This window comes from Salmo salar, chromosome ssa01 (genome assembly GCF_905237065.1).
Source record: "Salmo salar chromosome ssa01, Ssal_v3.1, whole genome shotgun sequence".
NCBI classification, from domain to species: Eukaryota; Metazoa; Chordata; class Actinopteri; order Salmoniformes; family Salmonidae; genus Salmo; species Salmo salar.
In genome coordinates, this window is record NC_059442.1 from 78,830,358 (window position 1) to 78,845,587 (window position 15,230).

Below are 15,230 nucleotides of genomic sequence, written 5' to 3' on the forward strand. Positions count from 1 at the left end.
ATTAGCATAACTGGTGTATTTTAACACCTATAACCCCACCTGTTTAAAAATGTATTTAGTATATGTCAATCTAGCAAACCAGGCAACTAAAAGCAACTTTCAAAACAATGTTTTGGTTTGTTTCTAGCTTGTCAGCTTGTCAGCTAGCTAAAGTTAAGTTATAAAAAATTAAATAAAAGCAGGGCATTCTACAGGGTGAATTTTAGAACTTGGACACTGTCTCGTTGGCCTAACGTTATATCCTAATTTGAGTTTGGTGCAGGTCATGTTGTTCTTCACATTACTGTCCCTGGTAAACACATACTATATCAAATAAAATCAATGTTTATTTGCCACATGCACAGGATACAGAAGGTGTAAACGGTACAGGGAAATGGTTACTTGCATAGTCACGTTTTCTGTTTAGACATGTAGCTACAGTAGCTAGCTAAACAATGAACCATACTCCCAACTCATACTCCCAACTCTCAAAGCACTTCATGAGTGCTACAGGGTGGTAGTTATTTAGTTCAGTTACCTTTGCTTTCTTGGGACAGGAACAATGGTGGCCATCTTGAAGCATGTGGGGATAGGGAGAAATTGAATATGTCCGTAAACACACCAGCCAGCTGGTCTGCGAATGCTCTGAGGACGCGGCCAGCGTTGCCGTCTGGGCCGGCAGCCTTATGAGGGTTAACATATTTGAACGTCTTACTCACGTAGGCCACAGAGAAGGAGAGCCCACAGTCCTTGGTAGCAGGCCACGTCAGTGGCACTGTATTATCCTCAAAGCGGGCAAAGAAGGTGTTTAGTTTGTCTGGAAGCAAGACATCGGTGTCCGTGACGTGGCTGGTTTTCTTTTTGTAGTCCGTGATTGCCTGTAGACCCTGCCACATACGTCTCGTGTCTGTGCCGTTGAACTGCGACTCCACTTTGTCCCTATACCAACATTTCAATTGTTTGATTGCCTTGTGGAGGGAGTAACTACAATGTTTGTATTCAGCCATATTCCCCAGTCATTTTTCCATGGTTAAATGCAGTGGTTTGCACTTTCAGTTTTGCGCGAATGCCGCCATCTATCCACGGTTTCTGGTTAGGGTAGGTTTTAATAGTCACAATGGGTACAACATCTTCAGTGCATTTCCTTATAAACTCACTCACCAAATCAGCGTATAAATGGATATTATTCTCTGAGGCTGCCAGGAAAATTTCCCAGTCCGCGTGATCAAAACAATATTGAAGCGTGGATTCCGATTGGTCAGACCAGCGATGAATAGCTCTCGTCACGGGTACATCCTGTTTGAGTTTCTGCCTATAGGACGGGAGCAACAAAATGGAGTCGTGGTCAAATTTGCCGAAGGGAGGGCGGGGGAGGGCCTTGTATGCATCATGGAAGTTAGAGTAGCAGTGATCCAGTGTATTGCCCGCACGAGTGCTACAATCAGTATGCTGATTTAGGTAGCCTTGTTCTCAAATTTGCTTAGTTAAAATCCCCAACTACAATAAATGCAGCCTCAGGATATATGGTTTCCAGTTTGCATAGAGTCCAGTGAAGTTCCTTGAGGGCCGTCGTGGTATCGGCTTAAGGGGGGATATACACGGCTGTGACAATAACGGACGAGAATTCTCTTGGGAGAGAATATGGTTGGCATTTGATGGAAAGCAACCCTTGCCCTAATTTTGTCTACCTTGTTATCTAGAGACTGCACATTGGCGAGTAATATACTCGGAGGCGGTGTGTGGTGTGCACGCCTCCGATGTCTGACCAGGAGGATACTCCGTCTACCTCTTCTGCGGCGACGTTGTTTTTGGATCCTCTTCGGGAAATTCCTGGTCGTAATGTTGGTAAGTTGACATCGCTCTGATATCCAATAGTACTTCTGTACGTAATAACACTTAAGATTTTCTGGGCTGACAATGTAAGAAATAATACATAAAAAACGAAATACCGCATAGTTTCTTAAGGACTAGAATCGAGGCAACCCTCTCTGTCGGCGCCACCTTGATATCTTTCAAAAAAGCTGCATTAGAAAGGGTTACCTACACATACTGACCAGCTCATATTATAGACGGAAGTGTGCTACATGGCAGACCAATCCGAACTCGTATCTCGGCATGTCCAGCCCATCCATGATCTCATCCAATCATGGCTAGCGGGAAGGTTCCAGTCTTTTCCCATGGCTAAACCAACTTGGGGCGTAATTTAACAATTGTATTTGTATTTGTATTTACATATGGCATACAAGTTTATTATGAAGATAGATAAAGGTTCACATATTCCAGAAGGCATTTCTGCCCCAAAACGCATTTTTTAAAAAATGTTTTAAGTTCAAATGCCTCTGCTGTGAAGTAGTGACACGTAACATACGCCTAGTTTCCTGAAACGAGTCACACTAGTTAAAAGTTTCAACACACCTACTATTTTCTACATTATAGAATAATAGTGAACACATCAAAACTATGAAATAACACATATGGAATCATTTAGTGACGAAAAAAGTGTTAAACAAATCAAAATATATTTGACATTCTTCAAAGTAGCCACCCTTTGCCTTGATGACAGCTTTGCACATGCTTGGTATTCTCTAAACCAGCTTCACCTGGAATGCTTTTCCAACAGTCTTGAAGCATTTCCCACATATGCTGAGCACTTGTTGGCTGCTTTTCCTTTACTCTGCGGTCCAACTCATCCCTAACCATCTCAATTGGGTTGTGGTTGGGTGATTGTGGAGGCCAGTTCATCTGATGCAGCACTCCATCACTCTTCTTCTTGGTCAAATAGCCCTTACATAGCCTGGAGGTGTGTTGGGTTAAATGATATTCCCACTAAGCACAAACCAGATGGGATGGCGTATCACTGCAGAATGCTGGGGTAGCCATGCTGGTTAAGTGTGCCTTGAATTCTAAATAAATCACTGACAGTGTCACCAGCAAAGGACCCCCACTCCATCAGACCTCCTCCTCCATGCTTCACGGTGGGAACCACACATGCGGAGATCATTCGTTCACCTACTCTGCATCTCACAAAGACACAGCGGTTGGAACCAAAATCTCCAATTTGGACTCATCAGACCAAAGGACAGATTTCCACTGGTTTAACGTCCATTGCACGGTTTCTTGTCCCAAGCAAGTCTCTTTGTATTATGGGTGTCCTTTAGTAGTGGTTTCTTTGCAGAAATTAGACCATGAAGGCCTGATTCACGCAGTCTCCTCTGTAGAGAAGATGTTTAGATGTGTCTGTTACTTAAACTCTGTGAAGCATTTATTTTGGCTGCAATTTCTGAGGCTGGTAACTCCAATGAATTTATCCTCTGCAGCAGAGGTAACTCTGGGTCTTCCATTCCTGTGGTGGTCCTCATGAGAGCCAGTTTCATCATAGCGCTTAATGGTTTTTGCGACTGCGCTTGCGACTGCACAAATTTTCAAGATTGACTGACCTTCATGTCTTAAAGTAATGATGGACTGTCGTTTCTCTTTGCTTATTTGAGCTGTTCTTGCCATAATTTAGACTTGGTCTTTTACCAAATAGGGCTATCATCTGTATACCAACCCTACCTTGTCACAACACAACTGATTGGCTCAAACGCATTAAGAAGGAAAGAAATTCCACAATTGAACTTTTAAGAAGGCACACCTGTTAATTGAAATGCATTCCAGTTGACTACCTCATGAAGCTGGTTGAGAGAATGCCAAGAGTGTGCAAAGCTGTCCTTTAGACAAAGGATGGCAACTTTTTTATTTTTTTTGACTTTTTTTGATCACTACATGATTCCGTGTGTGTTATTTCATAGTTTTGATGTCTTCAATTTTATTCTACAATGTAGAAAATAGTAAAATAAAGAAAAACCCTTGAATGAGTAGTTGTGTCCAAACTTTTTACTGGTACTGTATATATAAACGCTGTATATATAAAAAAGTGCACATTTATAGTCACATTTTATCTATTTCTGTGATACTCAGAAGCGGAGAAATTGGCGATTAAACTAATCTGACATGCTGGTACGACCTAAGATGGTCACAAATTTGGACGATATTGGCGATATGGTCGCAGGTGCCATTAGACTTTTAGCTCTAACTTTGGAACCCTGTGGACTATCAATTCAGTTCCAATTGCATCTGAAAGACGATACTCTCTACTTGGTCAAAAATACATTGACTGGAAGCTAAATAAGTAGTTGAACTTTTGTGTAATTTTTTAGTTGTAGTGGCTGCTATGCCCCCAGAGGCAAATCTTGGATGGCTCCATATCTATATACAACATCTAAGATGGTGTAGCAGTCAGGCGTCTTTTGTCTTCGTCTTGTCTTGTCCCATGTATATATCTTTATATATATCTTTTTATATCTTTATATCTATATCTTTTCTTCGCATATATTTTTTAAATATTTTTCTTAACCCCAACTTCAACATACTCTCCTGCAACCCGCCTCACCCAATGTGGTATGGATCTGCTATTTTCTTTACTTTAGAACCGGAACCCCAAACAGAAGCTAGCCAGCTAACTAGCTACTAGCTAGTAATTAGCTAGCCACTGCTAGAGGTCATCAGCTAACCTTTAGCCAGGACAACTCCTGCCAGTCTGTACAGCGTGTTTTAATCCAGAGTTTTTCAGGTTCAGAGCTTAATCCAAAGATTCATTTTTCTCCATATCACCGGATTCCTACCGCAAACTCTGAACCTCTTCACCTGGATCATTGCAGCTAGCTAGCTGCTATCCGATTGGCTTCTCCTGGCTAACGTCTCTGTCTCGAAGCAATCACCAATTAGCCTGGAGCTAGCCTATGCTAGGCCCATCTCCCGGCTAGCTGAAGAGGTCCATCAGCCACTCCTTGGGCTACAATACCTATTTTGCCAATTGGCCTGGACCCCTTTTACTGCCGATACAGAGCCCCGCCGATCCATCACGACTGGACTACCGACGTAATCCGCCCAAGGGTTTTTTCAACAGGCTCCTTCGTCGTGACGTCCCCTGAATGCCCATCTGCTAGCCTGTTAGCCGCGGCCTGCTAGCTGTCTAGAGCATACCGGACTGTTAGCAGAAGTGGTCCATCAGTCAATTTCTTGGGCTACTATACCTATTTTGCCAATTGGCCTGGACCCTTTTACTACACGGACCCCCGCTGATCCATCACGACTGGTCTGCCAACATAACCGCACAAGGGGGCTACAACAACAGACTTCTTCTGTCGCGACGTCCCTCTAAGGCCCTTCTGCTAGCCTGCTAGCCCCGGCCCGCTAGCTGTCTGAATCGCCATGTCTCCAGCCCGTCCAGCTACTCATTGGACCCTATGATCACTCGGCAACGCATGCCTCTCCCTAATGTCAATATGCCTTGTCCATTGCTGTTTTGGTTAGTGATTATTGTCTTATTTCACTGTAGAGCCTCCAGCCCTGCTCAATATGCCACAGCTAACTCTCTTGTCCCACCTCCCACACATGCGTTGACGTCACCTGGTTTAATTGATGTCTCTAGAGACAAAACTTCTCTCATTGTCACTCAATGCCTAGGTTTACCTCAACTGTATTCACATCCTACCATACCTTTGTCTGTACATTATGCATTGAATCTATTCTACCGTGACCAGAAACCTGCTCCTTTTACTCTCTGTTCCGAACGTACTAGAAGACCAGTTCTTATAGCCCTTAGCCGTATCCTTATCCTAAACCTCCTCTGCTCCTCTGGTGATGTAGAGGTTAATCCCTGCAGTGCCTTGCTCCTCTCCCATTCCCCAGGCCCTCTCATTTGTTGACTTCTTTAACCGTTAAAGCCTTGGTTTCATGCATGTTAACATTAGAAGCCTCCTCCCTAAGTTTGTTTTATTTACTGTTTTAGCACACTCTGCCAACCCGGATGTCCTAGCTGTGTCTGAATCCTGGTCTAGGAAGGCCACCAAAAACCCTGACATTTCCCTCCCTAACTATAACATTTTCCGACAAGATTGGGCACAGACCTGGATTGTAAAACAGAACTCTGTAGGCTATCTCTGCAGTAGATTGCAACTCTGCCCCCTTTGGCAGTTCTAACTATTTGAGCTTCTACTTTTAAAAATCCAACTTTTTGAGAAACAAGTCTCTCACCGTTGCCGCTTGCTATAGACCACCTTCTGCCTCCAGCTGTGCCCTGGACACCATATGTTGGCAAAGTGGGTGGGGTTATATCCTGCCTGTTTGGCCCTGTCTGGGGGGTTTCATCGGATGGGGCCACAGTGTCTCCTGATCCCTCCTGTCTCAGCCTCCAGTATTTATGCTGCAGTAGTTTATGTGTCGGGGGGCTAGGGTCAGTCTGTTACATCTGGAGTATTTCTCTTGTCTTATCCGGTGTCCTGTGTGAATTTAAATATGCTCTCTCTAATTCTCTCTTTCTCTCTTTCTTTCTTTCTCTCGGAGGACCTGAGCCCTAGGACCATGCCTCAGGACTACCTGGCATGATGACTCCTTGCTGTCCCCAGTCCACCTGGCCGTGCTGCTGTTTCAACAGTTTCAACTGTTCTGCCTACGGCTATGGAACCCTGACCTGTTCACCGGACGTGCTTGTTGCACCCTCGACAACTACTATGATTATTATTATTTGACCATGCTGGTTATTTATGAACATTTTAACATCTTGACCATGTTCTGTTATAATATCCACCCGGCACAGCCAGAAGAGGACTGGCCACCCCTCATAGCCTGGTTCCTCTCTAGGTTTCTTCCTAGGTTTTTGGCCTTTCTAGGGAGTTTTTCCTAGGGAGTTTTTCCTAGCCACCGTGCTTCTTTCACATGCATTGCTTGCTGTTTGGGGTTTTAGGCTGGGTTTCTGTACAGCACTTTGAGATATCAGCTGATGTACGAAGGGCTGTATAAATACATTTGATTTTGATTTGATTTGATATGTGAATTGATTGCCCCCCATCTATCTTCAGAGCTCGTGCTGTTAGGTGACCTAAACTGGGACATGCTTAACACACCGGCCATCCTACAATCTAAGCTTGATGCCCTCAATCTCACACAAATTATCAATAAACCTACGAGGTACAACCCCTAATCCGTAAACACAGGCACCCTCATAGATATCATCCTGACCAACCTGCCCTCCAAATACACCTCTGCTGTCTTCAACCAGGATCTCAGCGATCACTGCCTCATAGCTTGCGTCCGTAATGGGTCTGTGGTCAAATGACTACCCCTCATCACTGTCACACGCTCCCTAAAACACTTCAGCGAGCAGGCCTTTCTAATTGTCCTATCCCCGGGTATCCTGGAAGGATATTGACCTCATTCTGTCAGTAGAAGGTGCCTGGTTATTCTTTAAAAGTGCTTTCCTCACAATCTTAAATAAGCATGCCCCATTCAGGAAATGTTGAACCAGAAACAGATATAGCCCTTGGTTCACTCCAGACCTGACTTCCCTTGACAGCACAAAAACATCCTGTGGCGTATGGCATTAGCATCAAATAGCCCCCGCGATATGCAACTTTTCAGGGAAGTTAGGAACCAATATACACAGGCAGTTAGGAAAGCAAAGGCTAGCTTTTTCAAACAGAAATTTGCATCCTGCAGCACAAACTCCAAAAATGATGGGACACTGTAAAGTCCATAGAGATTAAGAGCACCTCCACCCAGCTTCCCACTGCACTTAGGCTAGGAAACACTGTCACCCCCGATAAATCTATGATGATCAAGATTTTCAATAAGCATTTTTCTACGGCTGGCCATGCTTTCCACCTGGCTACCCCTACCCTGGTCAACAGCCCTGCACCCCTTCAGCAACATGCCCAAGCCTCCCCCATTTCTCCTTCACTCAAATCCAAACAGCTGATGTTCTGAAAGAGCTGCAAAATCTGGACCCCTACAAATCAGCAGGGCTAGACAATCTGGACCCTCTCTTTCTAAAATTATCAGCCCAAATTGTTGCAACCCCTAATACTAGCCTGTTCAACCTCTCTTTCGTATCATCTGAGATCCCCAAAGATTGGAAAGCTGCCGCGGTCTTCCCCCTCTTCAAAGGGGGAGAGACTCTTGACCCAAACTGCTACAGACCAATATCTATACTACCCTGCCTTTCTAACGTCTTCGAAAGCCAAGTTAACAAACAGATCACTGACTATTTCGAATCCCACCGTACCTTCTCCACTATGCAATCTGGTTTCCGAGCTGGTCATGGGTGCACCTCAGTCATGCTCAAGGTCCTAAACGATATCATAACCGCCATCGATAAGAGACAATACTGTGCAGCTGTATTCATCGACCTGGCCAAGGCTTTCGACTTGGTCAATCACCACATTCTTATCGGCTGACTCAACAGCCTTTGTTTCTCAAATTACTGCCTCGCCTGTTTCACCAACTACTTCTCAGACAGAGTTCAGTGTGTCAAATCAGAGGGCCTGTTGTCCGGACCTCTGGCAGTCTCTATGGGGATGCCACAGGGTTCAATTCTCGGGCCGACTCTTTTCTCTGTATACATCAACGATGTCACTCTGCTGCTGGTGATTCTCTGATCCACCTCTACACAGACATCACCCTTCTGTATACTTCTGGCCATTCTTTGGACACTGTGTTAACTAACCTCCAGATGAGCTTCAATGCCATTCAACTCTCCTTCTGTGGCCTCCAACTGCTCTTAAATGCAAGTAAAACTAAATGCATGCTCTTCAACCGATCGCTGCCCGCACCTGCCCGCCCGTCCAGCCTTACTTCTCTGGACGGTTCTGACTTAGAATATGTGGACAACTACAAATACCTAGGTGTCTGGTTTGACTGTAAACTCTCCTTCCAGACTCACATTAAAAACCTCTTTGGGCTAGGGGGCAGTATTCGGAAGTTTGGATGACTGACGTGCCCAAAGTAAACTGCCTGTTACTCAGGCCCAGAAATTAGGATATGCATAACATTGGATAGAACACACTCTGAAGTTTCTAAAACTGTTAAAATAATGTCTGTGAGTATAACAGAACTGATATGGCAGGCGAAAACCTGAGGAAAATTCATCTGGAAAATGTGTTTTTTAAGCTCCCAGGCCATTCCTATGTTAGCCTATTGAATTTCCAACCAAAAAGCTCCCAGATTGCAGTACCTATGGCTTCCACTGGATGTCAACAGTCTTGAAAAAAGGTTTCAGGCTTGTTTTTTGAAAAATGAACAAGTAGTTGTAGCTTTTCTAAGATGTCCCTCGTTAGAACTCTGGTCTTGTGGCTTGCGTGAATGAGGTCGCACACTTCGTTATTTATCTCCGGTATTGAACATACTACATTCCGTCTTAAATTGTATCATTTATTTACATATTAGGGTACCTGAGGATTGATTAGAAACATTGTTTGACTTGTTTGGACGAAGTTTACTGGTGTCTTTTGGGATTCCTTTGTCTGCATGTTGAAGTAGTGGGACGTGTGGATTACTGAATCAAACGCACCAACTAAACTGACTTTTTTGGGATATAAAGAGGGGCTTTATCGAACAAAACGACCATTTGTTGTGTAACTGGGACACTTGGGATTGCAAACAGAGGAAGATCTTCAAAGGTAATTGATTTATTTTATCGCTATTTCAGATTTTTGTGATGCCTCTGCTGATTTGAAAAATGTTTTTAATGCTGGTGTATGCGGGGCACTGTCCTCAGACAATCAAATGCTATGCTTTCGCCGTAAAGCCTATTGTAAATCGGACAAAGCGGTTCGATTACCAAGATTCTAAGCTAAAGAATGATGTATGACACTTTCATGAATGATTAATATTACTATTTTTGTATTTTGAATTTCACGGTCTGCAATTTCACCGGATGTTGTCGTTGTAGAACGCTAGCAGGACACCTAGCCCAAAGAGGTTTTTAAGCATCTCCAATACAAAATTAAATCTAGAATCGGCTTCCTATTTTGCAACAAAGCATCCTTCACTCATGCTGCCAAACATACCCTTGTAAAACTGACTATCCTGCCGATCCTTGACTTTGGCGATGTCATTTACAAAATAGCCTCCAACACTCTACTCAGCAAATTGGATGCAGTCTATCACAGTGCCATCCGTTTTGTCACCAAAGCCCCATATACTACCCACCACTGCGACCTGTATGCTCTCGTTGGCTGGCCTTCGCTTCATATTTGTTGCCAAACCCACTGGCTCCAGGTCATCTATAAGTCTTTGCTAGGTAAAGCCCCGCCTTATCTCAGCTCACTGGTCACCATAGCAGCACCCACCCATAGCACGCGCTCCAGCAGGTATATTTCACTGGTCACCCCCAAAGCCAATTCCTCCTTTGGCCGCCTTTCCTTCCAGTTCTCTGCTGCAAATGACTGGAACGATTTGCAAAAATCACTGAAGCTGGAGACCCATATCTCCCTCACTAACTTTAAGCACCAGCTGTCGGAGCAGCTCACAGATCACTGCACCTGTACATAGCCCATCTGTAAATAGCCCATCCAACTACCTCATCCCATACTGTTATTTATTTTTTTGCTCCTTTGCACCCCAGCATCTCTACTTGCTCATTCATCTTCTGCACATCTATCACTCCAGTGTTTAATTGCTAAATTGTAATTATTTCACCACTATGGCCTATTTATTGCCTTACCTTCCTTATCTTACCTCATTTGCACACACTGTATATATACTTTTTTCTCTATTGTGTTATTGACAGTATGTTTGTTTATTCCGTGTGTAACTGTGTTTTGTTGTTTGTGTCACACTGCTTTGCTTTATCTTGGCCAGGTCGAGGTTGTAAATGAGAACTTGTTCTCAACTAGCCTACCTGGTTAAATAAAGGTGGAAAAATAAATAAATAAATAAATAAATAAAATAAATATAATAAATAAAGAAAGAAATATGGTTATGTACATCTACCTCTGTGCCAAATGTGGTGCTTTTATCACAGAGTCTACTATTGAGTCTACATTTTCAGCTTAGCTACGCACTAGTATACAACATATTTATTAATTCCTCCATATTAACACAGGAATCATAGTAAATTGGGTTTTCTTGTCAGTAACTAGTTGCTTGACAAAGTCCCAAAATTACTGAGGGATAAATAAAGGTAAAAAAAGTATTACATTTTTGACCACTTGGGTTCAAAATGTACCCCTGTTGGCGCTTTTAGGGTTAACACTGGTTTTTCAGTGATCTAATGAATACATGTAAATGAATTGCCACAAAACAACAGCCATTGTACATTATGTTGGGTAATTCCCACTTCTGTTTCCCTTCGGTAAACTACAGGATTTTTTTTATATTTTTCTTTGCCTCACAGTTTATTTTCAAAGTGTCAGCTTGCACTCTGTCCACAAGGCTGGTGAAATTGTATCTAATAACAATGTTTTGCAGTTTACTTTAGTCATCGTTCCACATATGGTTCTCCATATTTGTCTTCTGTGGGTGGGCTGGAACTTCCATTATAGCTCAATCAGTGTCTCTTGAAAAGCACGTACATCTGGGTCAGATTTTTACATGTTGTTTGGTATGACAAGGCAAGACACACAAGGAATGTCTCCTAATACGTCTATATGTATGTGTGCTTGTGTGCACATTTGTTTCCTGAACTATAAAAATGGGGTGGTGTTGCAAAAAACTGCAAGTGACCTGAAATGTCTTCTGCAATCATTATAAAAGGAAGCACCTGTGCCTTGGCAATGTTTGCCCTGTGACTTTGACTTTCATCTTCAGCCATCATTTCATGAAAAGCAAGCGGTTTCCCAAGGTAAACTTGTGTCTTGTTGTAAATTTAGGACAAATTCAAGGTTCCCCTCTATCGCTACAAACATAAATTGAGGATTACATCGACCCTATGTGAATTTCCTTCTTTCATGTCAATCAGCCTATACTGTTTAAAGATCAGTGGATAACATCTTGCTATCAATCTTAAACAACAGTATGCCAGTCATTTATTCTTGAGACTTGCTTACCAAATCATGCCATATTTCTCCATTTTATATTTTCCTGTCACATTTTATGTTTACTTTTTTTGTAATGATAGGAGATTTCGCGATTTACTTTCAGTTATGGAATGCTGTGTTTTGTTATGGTTTTCATCAAAATAAAAATAAACTATTGTTGAGACTAATACAGGAAGCATGCCATGAAAATGTATGTACAATGCTGTAAAGGTGTTAAAGACTGCTGTTTCATTTAAAGTGTGACTGGTTTAATAAAATAACTTTCTTAAACAAATACATTCTCGTAAACCTGCCGCTCAAATGAAAGTCCGACATTGAGGCTTTTAAAAAAATGCTTCGAAATATAAAAATGCTACTCTCAATCTATAATGTTATCAGAGGCAGGGTGGTCAGTGCATGTCTCAAGTCAAACGGGCTAGCTTCTGGATCCTGTCACTTGTTCCTGTATTCCAACATGAATAAAGTCAGAGCTTCTGACCACATCATGGGCACTTGGGAAGAGAATGCGTGCTTTCTTCTTACTGTACAAGGCTATAGGGCTGCTACTGTACCTCACAATCATGGTCATAAGCCTGCAGTCAAGAGGGCTTTTAAACAGTATGCACGTTCTCCAATACTACTCCAGGACACAACAACATGACCATTAGCTATCTGTTTTGCAGTGGAGAATACCTAGAAAGAAAAAGATAGTAAGGGGAAGAAAAGGCTTAATCTGCTATACAGTATATTAACCATCTTCTTCTGAAATGGTTTAAAACGAGGTCAGACATCACAACCCTGTATCAATCAAACTGATTTATCATCAAGACTCAAAAGCTGAAGTCTGATCTCCTTCCAGAGTCCATCAGAAGACAAACACACCTGGCTTTAGGACCCAAGTGAAATAAAAAAAACACTATTGCAATGACGGTAGGCCGTCATTGTAAATAAGAATTTGTTCTTAACTGACTTGCCTAGTTAAATAAAAGTCAAATAAAACAAATTAAAATATTGCCTGTCAGTGGTCATACATCCAGAAGTAACATCCTTGACAACAGAAACCTGATGACCAACAGTATCCCAAAATGATGTGTATTGAAACAGAATTTGTTGTTTCAGTCTTTGGATAAAATAAGAAAATATAATTTCCTTAGTCAATCTTCATCACTGTCGTGCTAGCCAAGACAAATATTTCATCAAAATGTGTCGAGTTGTGTAAGACAGATAGGTGGAGTAAAATGAATTTACCATGCTAGGGGATGCTCGCAGGAGTTCTAGCTTCTGTCTGTTGTTCTAGGCACAAGGAATAATACTGTTGCATTGGATACAAAATACGTTGTGCATTGGGGTCCTCATCAATCAGACCATTTTCTTGTGAAGTTCTGAAGGTCAGTAAAATGCATTAAACTTCACCAGAAGAGATGAGTTATGCTCTCTACTGTCTTTTCATCCTCTCACAACACCCGAGGAAGATATGTTTGCTTTGGAAAAAGAGATTCAAGTCACTTAGAAAGTAAATAGAGATATCAACAGCTGCCATTTAACTCTATTCATTTTTGTTCAGCTTCTTGTCAAGAATGCTATGAAATATAATTTCTTCCATCAAAGAGATGGGACAGTTTGAGAGATCATCATTTATAACCCAAGTGGACCCTCTACTGTACAATTAACCAATCTGCACAATACATCCTAAACTGCATTAAAACATCTGCCCAGTTACATCAATGTCAAACCTGTTGTTACCTACAGTAGTGTTCTATTTAATAGCCAGCCAGCAGTCTTCTCAGGAATCAAATCGACCATGATGTAGAACTCTTACAGCCAATCCATAATGTTTAAGCAAAAAATGCACTTTTCATCGTAATTCTGATTCCAAGCTTTAATGATGCAACGCACGGTAAGCTATTCTGCATGCCCACCTGCTGAACAGTACTTTAACAATCAACATTTTGCTCCTGTGTACATAGAGCTGTCATAGAGGCCATGTCAAGCGGTCGAGGGGCCTCGAAGCCAACTACGGCTTAGCGGAATGAGCATCCAAATCTGTTGAGAAATTACTTTGTAAAGTTGAATGTCCTACGTGACCCTCTTAGCCCTGCACTTGATGGTCATTTGGGGACAGTGGCCCCAATGCACAGGTCAGTGACTTTTGTAACCAAAAACCAAGGGGTGCTAGACAATGTGACTACTGCAAAGTAATCTTTAACACACATGCTGTCTCTGAGGGAAGCTGTGGAAAGTTGGCCCCGGCCAGTCGACCTTCCTGAAGGAACTGTATAAGGTAACCCGCTGTTTTTATAAAGGCTTTTACGTTTGCAAAAAATAATATTTCCCTGAGGTCATTTTTTTCTCTCTTTTACACACAGTTGAGTTGCGGGGAAGGGTAGAATGTGAAATAGTTAAGAACCATTCTGTTTTTTTAATGCATTCTCAAGTGTTCTGACAAATGTATCACAGATCTATTTATTTTTATCACATTGTATCTATTCAGCATATCTGATGCCGCCTACATACACATCTCAATCCATCCATTCTGACCAGATTTAGCTGACACATACCTTTGCAACCAGATAATCACTGGGAAGCTAATTTAGTGCTAACTTTCCATGGTTGAACAGTACATTTATAAAGCTTTCCTGCTGCCCATAAATAACGGACATTGTTGAAACCTATTCTAGCATTCACAGTGAAAGAATGAACAAGGCTCTTCTGTTGTAACCAGTGCTTTTAAGCAATTCAATCAAATCCAAGGTTTAGAATTGAAGACGGGTGGAGGGATGAAAATTGATTTAATCTGGATCCTGTTTTCTTTCTTCCATTTTGTTTTCAGTATACTGAGAGCTCAAAACCCTTTCATGCCATGTGAAAAACCTGCTCCCTATAAAGTGTGTTTTCCCACATCTGTTTCTTTCTGAAGATAAAAAGATACACTCTCAATTTCTCATAAGCAACATTTTCCAGATAAGATGGGTATTTAACAGGATAACTGTTGGCATTTGCCATAGTTTTTATTTTTGATATCTAAATTTGTTCATCATCTGTTTGCTCGCCAAGAGTTTAATGCTTAAAATATATTGTGCATAAGAGATACACAAAGGAATGCAGATGCATATTTTTCCTGTTAGGATATTGTATTATAGCTGTTAGCCCATGCTGTGCTGAGTGGTTGCATAAGTGTAGGCCTACCACTTGTGAATTAAGAAAAGTCATGTTTTGTGAGATTCGTTCATTTAGTTTTGTTTACACTTCTTGGCAGTAAATTATCTTTATTTTGGCACCCAAGTTGAGAAACATTGATAATTTAAAGCATTTGGAAAAGAGGAGTCCTTTCAGACCATACATATGCATGAATATTCAAGATGTGCATTAGTTGTATCATCAATTACTCTTCAGTGTGTGAGGTGATAAAAATAT

The 15,230-nt window shown here is 41.9% G+C and overlaps 1 protein-coding gene across 8 annotated transcripts in view; it reads left to right on the forward strand.

The window, feature by feature from the left end:
* The first annotated feature begins 13,838 nt into the window (after positions 1–13,838).
* The window catches only part of LOC106613523 (3-hydroxy-3-methylglutaryl-CoA lyase, cytoplasmic), a 28,105-nt gene continuing 26,713 nt past the window's right edge, over positions 13,839–15,230 (forward strand). For 3 of the 8 annotated variants that reach the window (XM_045722982.1, XM_045722985.1, XM_045722997.1), the window contains exon 1: positions 13,852–14,097. The gene's annotated coding sequence lies outside the window, so the exon portion shown is untranslated. Of the gene's footprint in view, positions 14,098–15,230 lie in introns of all 8 variants that reach the window. The other 5 variants (XM_045723005.1, XM_045723016.1, XM_014215873.2 and 2 more) reach the window with 4 other exon arrangements.